A 20,473-nucleotide genomic window follows, 5' to 3' on the forward strand; every position below is an offset into this window, starting at 1 on the left:
TGCTTGTTAGAAAATGGATGTAACTAGATATTATCATGTTAAATGAAATAAGCCAGGTTCAGAAAAATAGCTAATGGTTTCTCTTATTTATGGAGGCTTAGTTTATATAAATAAATACAATTATATAATTTCTACATATCCACATATCTATCGACATGGGGGGAGATAGAGGATTAACAGGAGGGGCAAGGGGGAGGAATGGAAGGCAAGAGATTAATATGGAGAAAAATTATATAAATCCAAGAAAATACATTTATCAAACCCATTATCTACAAAAAATCTGCTAATAAAGCATTTAATATTCCATGTATTATAATTATGTTGTTTTCTTTCCTTTCTTTCTTTTTTTGTTTTTTTGTTTTTTGAGACAGGGTTTCTTTGTGTAGCTTTGCGCCTTTCCTGGAACTCACTTGGTAGCCCAGGCTGGCCTCGAACTCACAAAGATCCACCTGCCTCTGCCTCCCGAGTGCTGGGATTAAAGGTGTGTGCCACCACCACCAGGCTTTATGTTGTTTACTTGATAACAGGGGATTTACTTCTCCTAAAGTCTAGATAATATTAGATGGAGCCTCTCATCCTATGAAATATGGTTTTAAAGGTCTGTTTGTGGGTAAGGGTTATATTCCTACGCTCATATTTCACTTTGAACCTCCATGTCCACAGAATTCATTTAATTCAGTGATGGCATCAGGGACTACATACTTTATGCTAGTATATAGAATCTAGAATATGAACCTAATGCCTTTTCTCATAACCAAAACCAAAGCAAAGCAAAACACACACTACTTCAGGCACGTCAGTTGACTGTTATTTCAACTGGAGGGACAGGAGAGATTTATTGTGCTGTAGTGAAAACAACCTCCAATTGTATTAGATTTTTTTTTAAATTATGTTTACAGAAAGCTTAGCAGTGTACATTTGAATCAGCGTAGTGGAATGTTCTTTGGCCTTTGCTTTTTCCAGCTTGGCAATGAGAGCCGCAGATTTAGGACCCAGGATGTTGCCTCCCCAGTGGTAGCGGATCTCATCATACCTGCTGTTGTAATTGGTCCTAATAGCTTCCACCAACTTAACCAGAACACCTTTGCCTTTCGAGTTAACCTATGTGAAGGCAACAGTGGTGCATGTCTTCTTCCTGTGGAGTAGATGCTCCAGCCTGGACTTTCCCTTGATGACGCAGTAAGGGACCCCCATCTTGAGACATAGGGCAGGGAGGAAGATCACCAGCTCAATAGGGTCTACATCGTGGGCAGTCACCATCAGCTGAGCCTTCTTGTTCTCACCAAGGTGGTGACTGTATTGACCTTTGCTTGAAGGACAGGCGGTCTCTTAGTTGGGACGCCCCCTTTGCCCGCAGCTTTCTTCTTAGCACGGGCCAACAGCCTTTACTTTTCTTCCCGCTTTGTCTCTGGCCTGTACTTGTGGGCAAGCTTAAGCAGCTGGGTAGGCGTTTGCTGGTCCAGCACCTGGGGTAACTGGTTAATGGCAGGAGGTACTTTGAGCCACTTATAGAGGATGGCCCTTTGCCGCTGCAGCCTAATGTAGTGGGGCCATTTGAGGAAGCAAAGCACGTGCGATCTCTTTTGGGCTGGATGTCCTGCCCGATGCCTAAGTTCTAAGGCTTTTTCTCAAACAGGATTCACCACCTTTTGGGGCTCCAGTTTCTTCATGATGGTGGGGGCTGGGGTTACTTTTCCCACTTAGCCTTGTTTCCTTTGCGCATCTTACTCAGACCGGAGGAGAGACAAGTGTTTGGTTTGTTAATCTTCCCTAACCTGGGAGTTTGTCATCAGCTGCTCACCTCTCCCAGACGATGGGCCCACTCCATCTTGATCACACCCGTCCTTGACTCTTTCCATTCCCCTCTCCATCTGCTTTTGTTCCTGGATGGCACAGATAGCTCCGAGCTTCTCTCCTCCCCTTAGCAAGTCCTCTTAGACTCCAATCCAGAGCTCATTAAGTGTTCGGAGGAAAAAAGGATCTTTCGGAAAGAAATACTAGAAATCTTGGTTCAAAATAGCACTTTGGGGCTTTCCTCATTATCCTTCCAAAGGGGAAGGATGGCTTTGTTCTGTTTTACCAGGGTCTCTCTTACTCCAAAATATAAAACAAGAAGAATGTGGGAGATGTTTCTTATTTCACAGTCAATTTTTCTTAGGCAATTTGGAGTCACCAGCACCTTAGAAGCATAGGGGGACATGGACACAACCTGCTTGAGAGCTGGGATTGCCGTCCTTGGTAGGACCACATTACTGTGTGGAAAATAATGTAGAAATTAACAAATAAAAGATAAATCTTGACTTTTTCATTTTTGTACTGTGAGAGTTCTTGTAGAATTAAAAGGCCACTCAGGAATCTCTTCCAGGTGTGCAATTTTACAAGGTGAAAGCATACCTCATTCTGTTTATGTTATTTAATAATCTCTAGATATGTGCCCGGTAATAGATTCAAAGATGGGTTATGTGGATAAAAATACAAGTATTCCATATCAGAATTAAGAACACTGGTTGGTCATAAGCGACATTTCCACTACTGAAAGTTGACCTTGCCTCTCTGCAGTCCCTGTGACCTTTATGTCTGAAAGCTGTTCTATATGTAACTTTCTGCCCATAATGTAATCTACAAAAGTGGCAAATTTGTGAGACTGATAATTATGTACTTTTACCCACCACTGTTAGGACTGTTGAATGTAGAGATTCTTCTGAGCTCCTGACCTACTCCAGATTTGATGTTATTTCTGGGTCATCATTGTCATATTCTTCAGCCTGCATTTTGTCCCTTTCATTACTCAGAAGCAATGGATTAAAAACCCATTACCAACACGTATGTGTCAGAGTTCTCTAGAGGAACAGAGCAGTGTGTGTGTGTGTGTGTGTAAAGATTCACTTGCACAGTATGGTCTGAATAGTCCAACAAAGGCTGTCTGCATGCCAGGGGGCCTGATAACCCCGTCATTAGCTGCTCAGGTCATATGGCTCAACGGCCACAATGTTGCTTCAATAATCTGAGAGTCCTGGAGAGAAGCAGACCTTAGTTCCACATTAGAAGGCTGAGGAATGGCAGCCGCAGCAGTGGCCCTGGATGGCTCCACACTTCAGCAGGCAATGGAGGTGGGCAAGAAGCAAAGCTGCTTTTTCATGGTATCTGAGAGTTTGGGGCTGCTGTGGGAAGGGGTCATTTGCCCTGGGCGTGGTTCTCTTCCCTTACCCCAGTTACTCCTTCCCGGAAATGATCTTACCAGACGCACTCAGAGATGTGCCTCTTTTAAGTCTCGATGGAGTGAAGTTGAGAATCAACATCTACCATCACAGCATTGTTACCTTTCTCTTCCCTTAGGATAGTGTTTCCCACATTGTGGTAGTGCAGTGGTGTGTTAAAAACTCAGTTTGCTGACTCTATCCCAGAAATCTTGAATCAGATTTAGCAAGGAGAGTCCTGTTGATGTGTAGGAGACACCTGATTCTAATATTCATTTGCTCACAGGGAAGAATACCCGAGAGCTTAGGCATCTCATGTGTTTGCATACATTTTTAAATGTTCAGGCGTGGTCATCTCTTCACTAGTTCCTTCTCGACTTTAGAATGTGAACTGGAGCTAGAGGAAAAAGAGGTTCAGGTTGGGAAGTATCACTCACTTGCCTTAATAGTCAGTGCCAGGTTTGGTGTTTGTTTGTTTTGTTTTCTTCTTGTTTACTGAAAATACATTCTTTTCTTATACAGCATATCCTGATTACAATTTCCATTCCTTCTCCTCCTCCCAGTGCCTCCCCACCCACCCTACTATCTGGATCCACTCCCTTTCTTTCATTAGAAAAGAACAGGCTTCTAAGAGATAAAAACTATTGGTGAAATTATTAAGGCAATTCCACGTAGTTGAAAGGGAGGTTTATTTTGTGGGGTAACTCACAAATGAAGGGATAGGTAACAGGGTCTGGGAAAGGTATAGCACAGTCCAGCAGTGTTCTCTGGAGAACTCTGCTCTGTCTCCCTCCAGTGTCCAGGGTCCAGGAACCAAGAGAGCCGGCACATCCAGATCTTGGGTCTTCAGGGTCCTCTCTCAGCCCTGCCTTGTAAGCATGACAGTTGCAGAAACCTCAATGGGGGTTGGAACTTCCAGATCAAAGCTGGAATGGCTACCCACTACAAACAACAAAACATAACAAAATAAAATATAGTAAGATAAAACAAGGACTATCATACGGAAGTATAGCAGGATCTTAAAAGTTCTTATTAATAAAATCAAACCTGAGGCGAGTTATTGGGGTCCATGCTGGTAGATCAGAGTGACAGAACAAGCCACAGCTATCTCACCTCGCCGGATCCTCAGCTGGTCCTGTCTCCTCAGACTGGAGGCTTCTGTGTCCTCATCCCAATGGCTCTCAGCTGAACTGCTGCTCAAAAGCCTGAAGCTTAACCAGCCACATGCTTAACCAGCCAAATTCTTCTAGTTTCTGGTCCTCATGCCTTATATATATCTTTCTGCTTTCTACCACCACTCCCTGGGATTAAAGGCTGGCTTTCTGGGATTAAAGGTGTGTGTCACCATGCTTGGCTATTTCCAATGTGGCCTTGAACTCACAGAGATCCAGAGGTATTTCTATCTCTGGAATGCTAGGATTAAAGGTGTGAGTGCCACCATTTTCTAGCCTTTGTACCTAGTGGCTGTCTGTTCTCTGACCCCAGATAAATTTATTAGAGTACACAATATTTTGGGGAACACAATACCACCACACAGAAGTTAGACAAGGCAAACCAACAGGAGGAAAGGAGCCCAAAAGAAGTCATAGGAATAAGGGATTCACTTGTTCACACACTCAGGAGTTCTATAAAAACACTAAACTGAAAGACATGATGTGTACACGGAGGACTTGGTGCAGACCCATGCAGGTCCTGTCTTGGCTGCTTCAGTATCTATGAGTTCGTGTGAGTTTTTCTCAGTTGATTTTGAAGTCTTCAGATAATGGGGGAGATGGAGTCCCAATTGGCCATCTCTTGTCACCAAACAAAGCCTACAGTACTGGGTTACATTGAATTGAGTTGTTGGCCAAAGGGGTCCCATGGAAATCCCCAAACAACCCAGGTTGTTGCCAAGGCAATAGATTTCTCTCTACAAACTGACAGCAAGGCCCCATTGCTGAAGACAACAGCCACACAACTCATTGAACATGAGCGATCCAGCTGGTGCCCACATAGGACCTTCACCCTTATGCTGTAGTGTCTTTGGTATGGAAGGTACTCTGTCGGCTACCAAAGGAGAAACATAAAAATCAACTCAGCCACAAACCCTTTGATCTACAATTCTGTCCTGGCTGCAAAATATGCTAGGGCAATGATGGCACAAAGCTTGTGGGAGTAATCACCAAATGTCTGATTTGATATATGACCCACTCCATGAGATGTAACTCAATCCCTAAACTGCCTAGATGACCAAGAACCTGAGACTAGATAGCCCAGAGACATAGAGTAAAAAAAGAAAAAAATACTGTCGTTCTTAAGAAAAAACCAGTAGCATTAAAATGATTCCTAATTATATTCTGCTATATCGATAGATGAGTGCCTTTTTCAGCCTTCATCAGAGAACCTTCCTTCTGCAATAGGTGGGAACAAATACAGAGACTCACAGCCAGACATTACACATACACAGAGAAAGACTTTGGAACATTCAGCTCTAAATGGAGTATCTCCATCAAATTCCTCCCCTCAGACATCAGGGCACCCGGTGGAAGAGGAAGGGGAAAAGTTGTAGGAGTCAGAGGGGATGGAGAATATGAGGAGAACAAGGCCTTCTAAATCACTTGTGGGGTTTGATCTTGGTGTGACAGTTATTCAAATGCTGGTTCTTTCATGTGATGCACAGGGCAGAGGAAGATCAATTTTGGTCAAAGATCAAAATATTTGCCAGATTCCTCACTGCAAAGTTCTTTGATAGAACTTCTAGGGGGAAAGAGCAGCTTATATTTCTGCTACACCAAAAACAGGCAGCTTGTTGTGAATTGTCAGTATCCCCTAAAAGACTTTCTGAAGTCCCCTGTGTCCCAATTTGAGTTGATTTTAGAGGACACATGAGAAATGGAGGGAATCCTAGTACCCTCCTTGGACTTGTATAGTTAAAACTATTTCTGGTTTGGACTTGGCAATGACTACAAGGCCTCAGCAAAGTTCTATTTAACATTGCTTTTCACAAAGAATGTTTTTTCTACCATTAGTTTCAAGGAGTTACTTTGGCATATAGATATGGTAGCAGTCCTTTTCAAGCAATTTTTCAAGATCAACTGAGATGGTTATTTCTTAAAAAATTGAATGATTAATTGATTCTAAGTCAAAGTTTGTAATAATTTCTAATTTGGGTCATATCTGCAACCTTTATTATATAGCTTTTTATATTTTTATATTTATTATATCCTTATATTAGGCAATTATTGACTTTCCCAGAGTGTGTGCTGTTTCTTAATAGGTAATATTAGTTTGGAAGAGTTTTGATTAGTGTGTTAGGCAACATTCAGCAATTTGTATTACTTCACTTCTTGAACTGTGTATTTGCATCAGGCCTATGATGGATTCTTATATTCTCTGCTTTATGTGTTCTGTGGTCCATGAATGCTCATGAAACACTGGAGTTTGTCAAAATCTAGTTGGTGATTACTGTGTACCACAGAAAGAGTGTGCATTTTGTGGGGACTGGAAGGGAAGTCTGGGTGAAGCAGGGTCAGCCTGATGATCTGAGATGAAAGGGTGATTTGTCCCCCCCCCCCGGGAGGATAGTCTGCCTTTGTCAGACATTCATGCTATATACCTTCACCCCAACAGCTACAAGTCACTAAGGATGGGAAAGGAGCAGATGCTACTTTTGAATGGAAGCACGGTGTCTTTCTTCCTTTCTGGGAAGGACCAAAGAGTTCAGACTTTCCTTTAACACACAGCACTGAAAAAGTTTGAAAGACTATTTTATCTTTATCACGTTGCATAGAAACAGCCTTTAATAGCTAATTGTGAGCTTGCTTTAGTCTTTCTTTCCTGTACTTACTTTCAACATCTTTGACAACAAAGTGAGGCAGCCAGGTGTATAGATTTGCGAGTCCACCTATGGAAATTTGCACTTAAAGAGTAATTGCTGACTACATATGAGGGAGGCTAGCTGGGGATTTGTGAGCTTCCAAAAAATAAAAAGAGAATACTTTCTTATGTCTTTATTGATGTTTGTCTGGAAGCATTTGGCTTTTATTTTAAAAGATGAGGTCAACATTGTAAGTTTTGTTCTTTTTGAAGGAAACTATGAAGAAGTGAGGCCATTGGGATGGATGGTTGTAGCAGACTCTATTTTCAGTGGTGAGAAATCTGTCCTGTTCAGTGGTAAATGAATATCTCTCTGGTGAGACATGGAAGTAAAACGGGAGGGGGCCAGTTATATCTTAAAGATCTGAGCAACACATCTTTATTTCAAATGGTTCCGTTACACAAAAGCCTCCTTTTAGACTGATACAATTTTGTTTCTTTAAACCTTCGAAGCACAAAGCTATGGATATAAAATGTTATTTTCTTACGAGAATGTAACATTTGTCTAACTTCAGGAAAGAACCTTAGAAAAATGCTGTTTATGTAGAAATCTACACATTATAGTGGAAGAATTATTACGAGACCATTTTGTTCAGTATGCTGTGGTTAGTCAACCTGAAAGCACATTTAGCAGAGATTTGTGGTAGCCGTCACTCAGCTATTAAAGACACGGCGTAGCTAGTGGCTATAATGCTTCACATTCTGATAAGAATGGCTTACGCCAGTTCTCTTGGAGTCTAGATGGCATCATGTTGTTTATTTTAAAACTAGACTCACGAGCTTGTGGGCAACTGACTTCACTTTCACAAGGGATCATGGCACAGTCACCACCAGGGGTAGAAAGCTAGAGATTCATGACAACTCACAGGCAGGGTTTGCATTATAAATGGGTCAAGCCAGACAGCAGTGAGTCTATACTTCAGGTTTTCTAAAATCATAAAGTGAATGACGTGTTTAAGTGGAGGAGATGAAATAATCTCTACATAAAGGGAACAGTATCTCTGGCTTAGGGCACATTATATATCTATTGTGGATCCAGGATCCTATTTTGTCAATACAATAGCTTTGAGTTGTATATGTATTGGGGGTTGGGGGGAGGAGAAGATTGAGCTCCTTTTAATAAACAAGTGAATTTGAGGTTCAGAAAAGTAATTTTACCAAAGGCAGAAAGGCAGAGATTTCTCAAAAGAAGGATTCAAGTGCAAGTCTGTTGCTTTTCAAAGTGTGCTGGTGCTATCCACAAAGAATGGAGAGCAATTAAATTGGAGAGGATATATGTGGACAAGATCATGCTTTGCATTTTATTCCTTTAAGTCCTAGACATTAAAAATACAAATAAGGACAGTTGAGGCCTCACTGGAAAGTGGTTCATAGTCTTCCTTCATGGCCTTCTTCACATAAAAAGAGAATCATTGAATGGAATTATCATTAGTCAATCCATTGACTCAGTCCCAGTTTCAAGAAGGGGGGAAGTTAGAAGTGTGGCAGCTATGGGCGTAGTTCATGCACTTCTTTCTAAGACCCAGGTGGTGGCCTAAGAGGACTTTTGCACGTAATTAATAAAATGTGTGACTTCACTTTCATTTACTTACCGCTCTGTAAAAATATCTTTCCTGGGGATCCCACAGGAAAGAGTGACCATGATCTGGAGATAACATTGAGGTTCTTGGGTCACGATGTCACCCAGAAATACCTCTGCTTACCTTCTAAATTTATAATGAATGGAAGTAAAATTTTGGCAAAAAATGTCAGTATGATGGTGGACAGAGTTGTAGGTGAAATCCTTAGAAAGCAAGACTATGAAAGGACAGTAGATGAGAGAGAAATCAAAGGCAGCTTGCACAGGGGTGAACATTCTGCCTATATAGATTAGAAAATAAAAATAGAAAGCAGTGAAAAGGAATTGTATATGGATGTAACTGTTTAATCCTGGGTATACAGGGAGTCAGACCAATCTCCTCTAATAAATGTAGATGTTATTAATGTAGCAACTGCAGAAAAAGGATTAGGTAAAATTATGTGGGAAGCTACTTTTTCTTACAAAATTTATCCAGTCTTAGCTCTGTATGACTGGATTTTTTTTAGTTTAAAATGTATTTTAATAAGTGTGTACTGCATTGCTTCTCAGAAAATCTCCAAATTCAAGGCAACAGGGACAAATCAAATACAATGCAGCAATAATAAATGCACAGAATAACTACTCAAAATAGGCAGCAGAAGAACTACCATGAGCTCTCAGAACACAAGAACCCTCCTCCAAAGAACACCCTATCCCTCTCATGAAATGCTGTGAACAGCAATATTTCAGACACAAAACCGTCTGACCTATTCCTGAGAAAAAGATGAAGGCAAATTGGCAGAAGAATTTCTTAAAATATAGCAAATGGAAGTCTCAAAGGGGAACTCTTTTCCACAGAACACCAATGTGTGATTTATGGAGTATTACAGGGCTGTGGGCATGCTTTAATCTGTGGTTGTTTGTCTGAATTCTACCTGGGTGTGAATGGAGGAGCTGAGCTATGGCGTTGTGGGATGTTTGACTCTGCAGTATATGTAGCAACATCTCTGGGATCGAGGGATATAAGGATGAAAAAGCAATTAAAACATAGTGGCTACAAATAAACCCAAAGAGAATTGATAAATATTAAAAGAACTCTAATTGATTCCATTTTGTTATTGTTCCCCCTCTAGGCCCTCAACAACCACATGATGCTCCAGGAATGTACCACACAGATTGGTTAATCATCATATCTCACAGACCTTGATGTTCAACACCACTCCTCTCTTACCCTCTGCCTCCAAGTATACTTCCTAGAACAGTTTAGGCAGCAGAGACTCATCTATTGGGAGGAATACTGAATATCTTTCCAAGGTAGAATTCCAGCCCGTCTAAAAACTATGTGTGCTTGTGTTCGTGTTCGTGTTCGTGTGTGTGTGTGTGTGTGTGTGTGTGTGTGTGTGTGTGTGTGTGTGTGTGTTTAAAGAGGTGTGGGAAACTAGACACTGAAACTTTGTTAGTATTGATTGGCATTTGTTTGAAGCAAATTTAGCTCCAGGATCCACATGGTGAGTGCAGGGGAAGTTTTGCCACGGACCCTAATCCCTTCCATTGTAGCAACTTAATTAAAACTTGCAGTTGTCTAGGTCAATTCTGAGGTTGCATCCAGGCCTGTCTGTATTTCTTCCTCTCTCACATTAGGGGAAGTTTGTTTGAATTCTTCCTGGCATTGCTGTGCCATAGCTTCTTATTATACAGCCTCCCTCGTTCCTCACAGAGCCTACTTTCCTTCCACCTCAGCACACTCTGCTTTGGTCCTTGACCCCCTGTGGTTGTGGTGCCTCCTCCATTTTTCTAAGTGTTTCTCAGTACCTTATGAAATACTCTCTCTATTAGCATGGCGAGCTTCCTACACATCGACATCTTACTGTTCCATCTACAGCTTCTCATGAACATCCGTAATGATGCAGTCTGCTTGGTCCTAGAACTTCTCCATCTAAATTGTGTCTTCCCACTCATGGTACCCTCACACTCTGCAGAGCCAGGTTGTGCAAGTCTGGATGACAACTCTCATTATGCATGAAATCTCTATTATTTTATAACCAGCTTCCCCAGGATGCCCCCTGTCTTCTGGTTGGCCTGTGGGACCCATGGTCAGAAGCTAAGGAAATGTGGTTAGCAGGAAGAAGCCTTCTTGCATTTGTTCAGAGCTTTCCAAGCAGCTGTCTTCACTGAGAACTCAATGATGATGTTTCAGGTGGGCCTTCCTCAGCTATCTGCAATGACTCCTGGCCAAACACAGAAAGAGCTTCTTCTAGTTCTCAGTAGAGACACTACCTGGGAAGATGTTGGCATGAAGGATGCATTATGGCAGGTCACGTGTATCTCGTTCAGTTCCATTTTGACAATTTCTGCCAGAGTTCATTCTCCCCGGCAGATATAGCTGGAATCTTTACCCCCAAGAAGGAAACTTTTCCTCTCATCCCATGGCTATTACACAGTTTCTGCTCTGCTTTTTCAGTGATGCTGGGAGGAAGGTTTTTCACAGAGACAGTTCTGTTGGGCGAAGGTCTTCTGGTTTCCTAGACTTCTCCAGCTCAGTTCTCCAATCTTCCTTCTTGTTGGTTTGCTGCTCATCTGCAGGTATTGGCAGGGGTCTGGCTCCTACTGTAGCTGCCAGAAGTGATGCTGAGATGTTCCCTCAGATTATGGCTCCGTTTCTCCAAAATGAGAGGTTTTGTTGCTTTGTGTTTTTGCTCCCTTCTACTGGCAGTTCTCTGCCCCTTGACTGAACATTGACTCAGAAATCTTAGCCTACATAGCATGATAATTTGAAGCTTCCTCAAATTCCCACAGTCAGACTACACAATCCTACAAAAAATAAATAATACGATGTGATTTTTTTTTGTGTTTAATTCAGAATAATCACTCTTATTTATAGACCTGCCTCAACTGAACGTACCAGGCTCTTCTGACTCCCCATAGGAGGCCTTACCTTGTTGGAGGAGGGAAAGGATGGTGGGTTACAGGGAGCTGGGGGGTGGGAAGAGGGAAGAGAGGGAGACTTGTGGCTTTGGTATGTAAAATGAATATAAAATTTCTTACTAAAAATAAATAAATAAATGATAAATAAAATGTAATTATTTATATAAATGTCGCAACTACGTGAAAATCTAGTCTTTAATCCATAATGGCAGTGATTAAGAAAGTATTCAATAGGTAGACTGTCAACAAATCAAATGTATTAGATGTATAAATCAAATTAAAATATTGAGAGAAATAAATTAAGGACAGAGCACTCAGGAGAGTTTAGTTTGTTCAATTGCAGTTCAATTCATGTTCAAATATGCATAATGATATATTAATCAATCATAAACAAAAGCAAGACTGGTTGGATTTGTAGTCCAGAGTTGTCATCTATTGGTTCTGTGATCCTGTGCAAGTACGAAATACCTCGTTACTGTTTCCTCATTTATAAATACAGACAGTAAGTGCCCTTCCTAAGGATGTTAGAAAGATAAAAAAGAATAAATCCTTGACTTCTCTCTGCTTGGACCCCAGCCTCCTGGTGGGAGCCCTCCAGCTACACCTGCTGCTCTTCACAGCAGAACAGCGGTCCTTTGATATTCTCAACTCTTAGTGAAAGCTTGTCCTGCTCACTTAGCCACCAGCCCTCCCCATCTGCCTCCTTCATCTCTTCCAGGAGAGGAAATGACCGAAAGTGAGAGAACACTGAACTGGAAGTCATGTGCAGGGTTCATGACGACAGTCTGATCATGAATGGCAGGTGGTGGGGTGTGGATGGAAGCGTAATTCTTGAGACTCCAATGAAGAGAGAAGTCCATTAGAGCACATCAATATGATTTATTACAGAAAATGGTCCCTGAGATGATAAGCAGTATGAAGACAATGATGGGAAATTAGAAAAATTAAGCTTACATAAACTTATTATTATAGAGAATTATAGATTTTTATATTTGAGAACTGACATCTTTAAAATAATTTTACTGGCTTCCAGAAAACGTTTATCTGAAACATCAAATTTTATAGATCTTTCTATCCCCCTTCCAAATTCTTATCAATTACATGAAAGTTATTCTACTAAAACTGATTTTAGTGTATAAAATGACAGAGTGAATTCCATTATTGAATTCCACTACCTTGGGGTGTGTATCATTGGTTATATGGAAAAGAGGCTATTAAAAATGTTACTTAAAGCTAGGAATTACAGACACTTTTAAATTAGAATCTGGTAAGCTTATGGTAGAAAGTAATTTGGATATTTTACATGAGGTAGATATAGTAGTTGTTAAATGTCTTAGTTACTCAGCAAGTTTTTAAAGTTTCTAGGTGGTGCACCGTTAATGGCATTTCAATACAGAGTCCAGAGAAGAGCTGTCTGTGGTTTGATGACTTTATCAACTGTGATAGAGTTTTGTATTCAGTAAACTTTTTCCTATAAATATAGACATGTCATATTAGTGGGATGTCAACTGTTTTTGAACAGTCACATGACCTCTTATATGGCCTACACGAGGATGAACCTGAGCAGAACTTAAAAGAAGAATCAGTAGGAACAGGAAACATCACATGTGAGAGCGTAGCGGTATCAAAAAGAACTCTAGTTTGTACAGCTGAATATTTGTCGTGGCATTTGCAGTTATAAAATGCTAGCACAGAGTCAGCAAGATGGCTTAGCAGGTAAAGGTGTTTGTTGACAAACATGGCCAACACCATGAGCTTGACCCCTGCAACTCACATGGCGGAGAGCCAACTCCCTCAGAGCCTTTCACCTCCACATGACTGCTGTGCCACATATGCATGAACACACACACACACACACACACACACACACACACACACACAGAGAGAGAGAGAGAGAGAGAGAGAGAGAGAGAGAGAGAGGAGAGAACAAATTGAAACAAAAATGTAAATATTATTTCAATAATAATGGAAATGAGTGAGGAAAAAAATAGATTCAGTTTTGATTGGCTACATTTTCTGCCTATTATTTAAGGTTAGTTAGGTGCATTTTTAAATAAATATTTTTATTTTATAATTAATTTAATTTTATATATCAGCCATGGATTCCCCTGTTCTCCCTCCTCCCACTCCCCAGCCTTCCCCCCCCCCATCCACACCCCATTCCTGCCTCCTCCAAGGCAAGGCCTCCCCTGGGGATTCAGCCCAGCCTGGTAGATTCAGTTGAGGCAGGTCCCCCAGGTGGAGCTCCATGAGTCCAACTGGCGAGAGAGAGGAGGGATTATATAAGCAAGAGATATCGAGACCATGATCGGAAAAAGCACAGGGACAAATAGCCAAACTAACAGAAACACATGAACTGTGAACCAATGGCTGAGGAGCCTCCATGGAACTGGACCAGGCCCTCTGGAAAAGTGAGACAGTTAGTCAGGTGCATTTTAAAAGCAAGGAAGTTGTTTAGATTACAGTTGGAGACTGGAAGTCCAAGATTTGATGGTCCCATCCAGGCTTGGTGAGGCTCTCATAGCAGGTGGCATTTCAAACGCTGAGACATGTGGAAGAGATCACAGATGAGGTAGGAACCTAGAGTGATTTATGGGACAGAATTATACTCCCCCCCCACTTTTTTAAAAATGAAGAATGCATACTTAGGAGCTACTTGGGGTTCTGAGAGAACCATAGGAATCCTTTCTGAGAACACTGCTTTCAATAAACACTTCTTCCATCAGATCTACTGAATGTTCTACTCCTTTAACACCACAATGCTGGGACCAAGCTTCCAACACAAGGACACAGCAGGGCCTTTAAGCTCCTGGATCAAAGCTGTTAAATTTTTTATGCTACGGAGCTAGGAATAAAATAGAAACACTGTCTTTGGGAAGATCATATAATGTTACTTTTTTAAGAGTTATTTTTTGATCTTAGCCATTCTGACAGGTGTAAGATGGTATCTAAGTTGTTTTGATTTGCATTTCCCTGATGACTAAGGATGTTGAGCAATTCCTTAAATGCCTTTCAGCCATTTGAGGTTCTTCTGTCAAGAATTCTCTGTTTAGCTCAGTAGCCCATTTTTTAATTGGTTTGTTCAGTATTTTGATATCTAGCTTTTTGAGTTCTTTATATATTTTGGAGATCAGCCCTCTGTCAGATGTGGGGTTGGTGAAGATCTTTTCCCATTCTGTAGGCTGTTGTTTGGTCTTATTGACCGTGTCCTTTGCTCTACAAAAGCTTCTCAGTTTCAGGAGGTCCCATTTATTAATTGTTGCTCTCGTGTCTGTACTACTGGTGTTATATTTAGGAAGTGGTCTCATGTGCCAGTGCATTCCAGACTACTTCCTAATTTCTCTTCTATCAAGTTCAGTGTAACTGGATTTATGTTGAGGTCTTTGATCCACTTGAACTTGAGTTTTGTGTATGGCAACAGATATGGATCTATTTGCAATCTTCTGCATGTTGACCTCCAGTTATGCCAGCACCATTTGTTGAAGATGCTTTCTTTTTTCCATGGTACAGTTTTGGCTTTTTTGTCAAAAGATAGCTTATTTTGGAGAGGATATGGAGCAAGAGGAACACTCCTCCGCTGTTGGTGGGAATGCAAACTTGTACAACCACTCTGGAAATCAGTATGGTTGTTTCTCAGAAAATTGGGAATAAGTCTTCCTCAAGACCCAGTTATACTACTCTTTGGCATATACCCAAGGAATGCTCAATCTTACCACAAGGACATATGCTCAACTATGTTCATAGCAGCATTATTCATAATAGCAAGAACCTGGAAACAACCTAGATGCCCCTCAATTGAAGAATGGATAAAGAAAATATGGCATATATACACAATGGAGTACTACGCAGCAGTAAAAAACAATGGTATCATGAAATTTGCAGGCAAATGGATGGAACTAGAAAATATCATCTTGAGTGAGGTAACCCAGTCTCAGAAGGATAAACATAGTATGTACTCACTCATAAGTAGATACTAAATGTGAGGGAAAGGATGGCTAGACTGCAACCCACAACTCCAGAGAGGTTAGCTAACAGGGAAAGACCCTAGGAGGGACACATGGATGACCCTGTGAAGGAGAAGTGGATGAGATCTACATGAGTGGACTGGGTGTGTGTGGGGGGATGGCAGGGGGCAAGGAGTGAGGGATGAGAACGTAGGGAAATGGGAGGGTCAAGCTGGAACAGGGACAGAGTGGGAGGGCAGGGAGGAAGATACCATGTTAGATGAGGACATCATGGGAATAGGAAGAGGCAGGGTGCTGGTGAGGCTCTCAGGAATCCACAAGGTTGACCCCATCTTGGTCTGATGGCAATGGTCCAGAGGGTGCCTGGACTGGTCTACTCTAGTGACCAGCCTAGCAAATAACCTAGCTGTCATCATAGAGCCTTTGTCCAGTGATTGATGGAGGCAGATACAGAGATCCATGGCCAGGCACCAGGCTGAGCTTCGGGAATCCAATTGATGAAAGAGAGGAGAGATACTGCAGGTGAGGGATGTCGAGACCATGATGGGAGGACATGCAGAGATGACAGGCCACACTAGTGGAAGCCTATGAACTGTGGACTGGTGGCTGTGGAGCCCCCATTGGACTGGACTAGGCCCTCTGGATACGGAAGATGATTGTTTGGCTCAAACTGTTTGGGGGGCACCCAGGCAGGGGGATCGGGATCTGTCCCTAGTCTATGGGCAGGCTTCTGGAATCCGGTGCCTGTGGTGTGACACCTTGCATGGGCTTGGTGCAGTGGGACAGGGCTTGGACCTGCCTAGACTCAGTGTGCTGGGCTTTGCTGACTCCCCATAAGAGACCTTGATTTGGGAGATGTGGGCATGCGGGGTGGCTTAGGAAAGAGGGCTGGGGGATGGGAGGAGGGAGGAGGGTGGATATGTGGATAGTATGTGGAGTGAGTAGAAAATTTCTTAATAAAGAAAAATGAAAGAAAAAAAGTTATCTTTTATTATGTGCATGCATGTGAATCTGTGTGTGGATATGTGCACACACAGCGGCCAGACAAGGACACTTTGATGCCCTGGAGCTTGAGTTACAGGCAATTGTGAGCTGCCAAACTCTGATCCTCCTAAGAGCAGCAAATATTGGTAACCCCTGAGCCATCTCTGCAGCCAATTGTGTAATCTTTTCCAGAATTTCACCTTTTGCATGTTTTGTGGACTTACAATTAAAGCTGTATGTTTTTGGTCAAAATTGAGTACGATGCTGAAAAAGACAGACAGATTTAATTTGGTAAGTGAGCGAAAAACGATGAAGAGGTATGGCTAGGGGGTATTACTCAGTGGGAGAATATTTGCCTACCGGGCGCAAAACCCTGGCTTTGATGCCTAGCATGAGAAGGGGCAGAGGGAGAGGAGTATGAAAGTTTATTTTTATTGTAGAGTTTCCTGTTGATAGAAAGGAAAAGTTTACCTTGATGGCATGGGTTACTTGAGGTAACTGAACAACTATGTTGTATGATGCAAAAATTGGGATGTTACATGTTTTTACAAATGTCTCTATGCTGGAAGTAACACAAATAGGAGAAACAATAGCTGTGATCCAAATGTCATAAAACCTATTGTAACTTACTTTTAAATATTATTAAATATAAACAATGTCATTATAAAGATACTGTCTATTATAAAGGTTTTAGTTTCTAGGTGCTGTGGAAGAACCATTTTGTATACTGTGAAGATGCGTTATTCTCATTGGCTAACAAAAGCAGATTGGCCAATGGACAGGCGATGCTATGGTGGTATAAGATCAATTCCTTTGTAAGAAACCAGTCATTTAATAATCACGATGTGCCTTATATTTGAAAGCAAACTTATTTACCAGGTTCCTTTTTTTCCTGCATTACAATAAAATGTGTCCTCCGTATGATTAGATAAAATTCAAAGCTATAGCTATTTACAATTCATTTATAAAAAACACATTATTTTTGTATAACTGCATAAAATCATTCTCAAACTTCACGTTTCTCTCTGTGTCATGTAAATATGCATGAACAGAGATGAGCAATGTACCTGAAATGCTTCACCCTTGAAAACCAGGGATTCAATTACATGATGCTCCTATCTCCCTCTAAGACACAGGCATCCTCCTATTTTCATTTTTTTGGCTGTTCTGATTTACTTTCAAAAAGAATATAGGAAAATGCCAGATTACAGAGTGACTTACAAAATACTTTAAAGCAATGTACTCGTATGTTGATGTTATGTTTATTCTATTTTAAATAGGTGGATAGTGACCTCTCTGTTAAATATCCACATCTCACATACAGGGACACCAGTCAACTGAGTTTTTATTTTTTAAACAAAGTGCTTTACTTCCAGACGGCTAGGTATGTGCATTCATGTATATGTTTTAGAAAAACAATGTATAATACAACCACTATACAAAATACCGCTTAATCCTTTTAGTTTGATGGATAAGGGAATTATGCCTTTAAACTGTGAATTGCAAAACCTCTCAGGAGTAAACAATTTGACACAAATGTGACATTTGAAAATGAAATTGCATCAATAATGTGGCGACTTCTCAGATGTCGTTGGAATCCCTGATAGTGATTTGGAGAAGAGCTGAGGCCCTCTGTGTGCCTGCTTCAGTAACCGCTGCCTGCTTCAGTAGCCGCTGCTCCTTATCTGGCTTGGTGTCAAATAGACTCCGCGAAGATTTAAAGCCTTAGAGATAAGCCTGCAATTGAAAATGCGTTCCTATTATGTATTTAAAGCAAGATGATGCTACCTGCTTTCTGAGCTGAATTTGTACAGCCGGAGCTATTGGGAACTAATTTCCTGAACTGAATGCTAATTTGCCCTGATCATTCTTAGTACACTTCATGGTAATATTCCATTTTAAAACATAAATTTAGAATGATTTAAAATGATTTTGTGGTTGGATATTATTAGTAAGAGTCTGTAGAGTGATTTCTGTACCACAAGCTCATTTCATGTGGCTGTGTTTTCTTACCTACCAGAGTCAAGACGTAGGGAAACAGCTGGCCTCATCTGGCACGCCTGCGATCAATTTATGACGTAAGACTAGTGGTGAAGGGTTTTTCCAAACAGCTGTCTGCACTGTGTGTTCAACTGATTTAGAGTATGTAACAAAAGTACTGTCTTCGGTTTTTCTGTATGTGCATACATATATGAAAGGGATTTAGATGGGGGTGATGTATTTCTTTTCTTTTCTTTTTTTTTTTTAAAGTCTCAGTCCTCTGAGAAATGATGTTAGAGGCAGAACTCAGGATGGACTGCTGAGTCCTAACTGGCCATTTATGTGATTTGGGCACGCTTCTTGGGGGTCTTCGTTTCTTCTTTGTAAAAGTTTATAATATCTCACAGAGTTATTTTAAATGAGATAGCAGCATATATATGAAATGATTTTTTTTTTAAACTCTACTGACATAAACTGAGAATTGGATTGAGACTGTTTCTCACCCGAGTTGCCTTGTAGAGGATATTTCACAGGCTTGACGACATTTTTATTTTTACAACCAAGGGAGGAGAGGAATGTGTGCTGCTCGAATCTAGTGGGAGGGGGTCAGCGTTGCTTCTTAGTTTCCAGCACTGAACACAACAACCCCAGCAGCAGGGTTCTCTGGTGCCAAAATGTCAGTGGTGCTGTTGGTGGGAAACCTCGGGTTAAATGTAAAAATGTCAAACATTTATATAGTTCCACTGACAGTGGAATTTCCCAGCATTTCAACCATCTTTTAGTGTCTAGAAATGCCATACTTACATGTACTTCAATCTGAAAAATGCATTAAATAATAATACTAATATATAATCATTAAACTTTATAAGCTTATGATAATTGGTCTTTATGAATATTCTCTTAAACTAATGTTGAAGGTTCTCATATTCATAGGTATTTCAATCATTCTTTAAAGTATTTCTGATAATATTTGAGTTTATTTTTGGCCCACAACCCATTATATAACAATCTTAGACTGAATGTATTTCTGAGTTTGGGTTTTTTAATTTTTATTTTAATAATAAATTAATGTTAATTATATTATATATATGTGTGCATTGAATGTTATGTAATAACAATATGAACCTAAGAAAGTGCCCTATAATCAATAATTGCTATTTATTTAATAAAATGTGTAAATAATCACACTAAGTGGGTTAAAAATATCTCACGTTTGATTAAATTGTGTTTTGCCATCAAGTTACGTCAGGTTTAGTAGTCAAATGAATTATAAAACAAAGCTTCTGTTTCCTAGAGAATTTTTGACTTTTTTGAATTGTAAATATGCCAATACATTTATTGTATGTTCCTTTATTAAGCCTAATGTCTCGCATCTGTGAGGCCATGTCACATCACCTAAAAAGCAACAGAGTATAACAATTTTTATTGCACCAAACAAATGTGCACTCCCTTGCCGACTCATTTAGTAATTGTTGGAAAGGGCATGTATATCTGAAACATGTACTGCTTTAATTAATGTTCCAAGTTATGCCAGATTATATAAATAAGTGTCCCAGTTAATGAGCATTTGCATTCAATTTTCACAGTTGCAAGGGAAATACACCCTACAAAAATGGAAACATGCTCAGGAAGAATGCAATTTATAACACAAGGTATTTACAGACCTAAAGTTGGATATATATATATATATATATATATATATATATATATATTCTGTGAGTAGAAGTATTATTAGTGTCTATTTTAATTAATAGTGAATACATATGCTAAGGACCTGACAGGGTTTCAGGACAGTGTCATTATGATGATGTATAATTATATATCCCACTCTCACTGTATTCCCCTGTGAGTGCTTCAAATAAGGCTTATTTATAGGCAAGGTGGTAGAGCAGCTTGATAGGTGACATAATGAATTAGAAATGCAAGCAAATGCTTCTCTAAGACTGTGCCTTATGCACAAAGAGCATGGACATGGTGTATGCATAATTCTCGCTGAGATTTATAGATGA

The 20,473-nt window shown here is 40.5% G+C and overlaps 1 pseudogene; it reads right to left on the reverse strand.

Moving 5' to 3' along the window:
• Window positions 1-882: 882 nt before the first annotated feature.
• LOC102912478 (large ribosomal subunit protein eL8 pseudogene) lies at window positions 883-1,723 on the reverse strand (annotated as a pseudogene).
• Between the last annotated feature and the right edge of the window lie 18,750 nt (window positions 1,724-20,473).

Source organism: Peromyscus maniculatus, chromosome 14, assembly GCF_049852395.1.
Source record: "Peromyscus maniculatus bairdii isolate BWxNUB_F1_BW_parent chromosome 14, HU_Pman_BW_mat_3.1, whole genome shotgun sequence".
In the NCBI taxonomy this organism is placed as follows: Eukaryota; Metazoa; Chordata; class Mammalia; order Rodentia; family Cricetidae; genus Peromyscus; species Peromyscus maniculatus.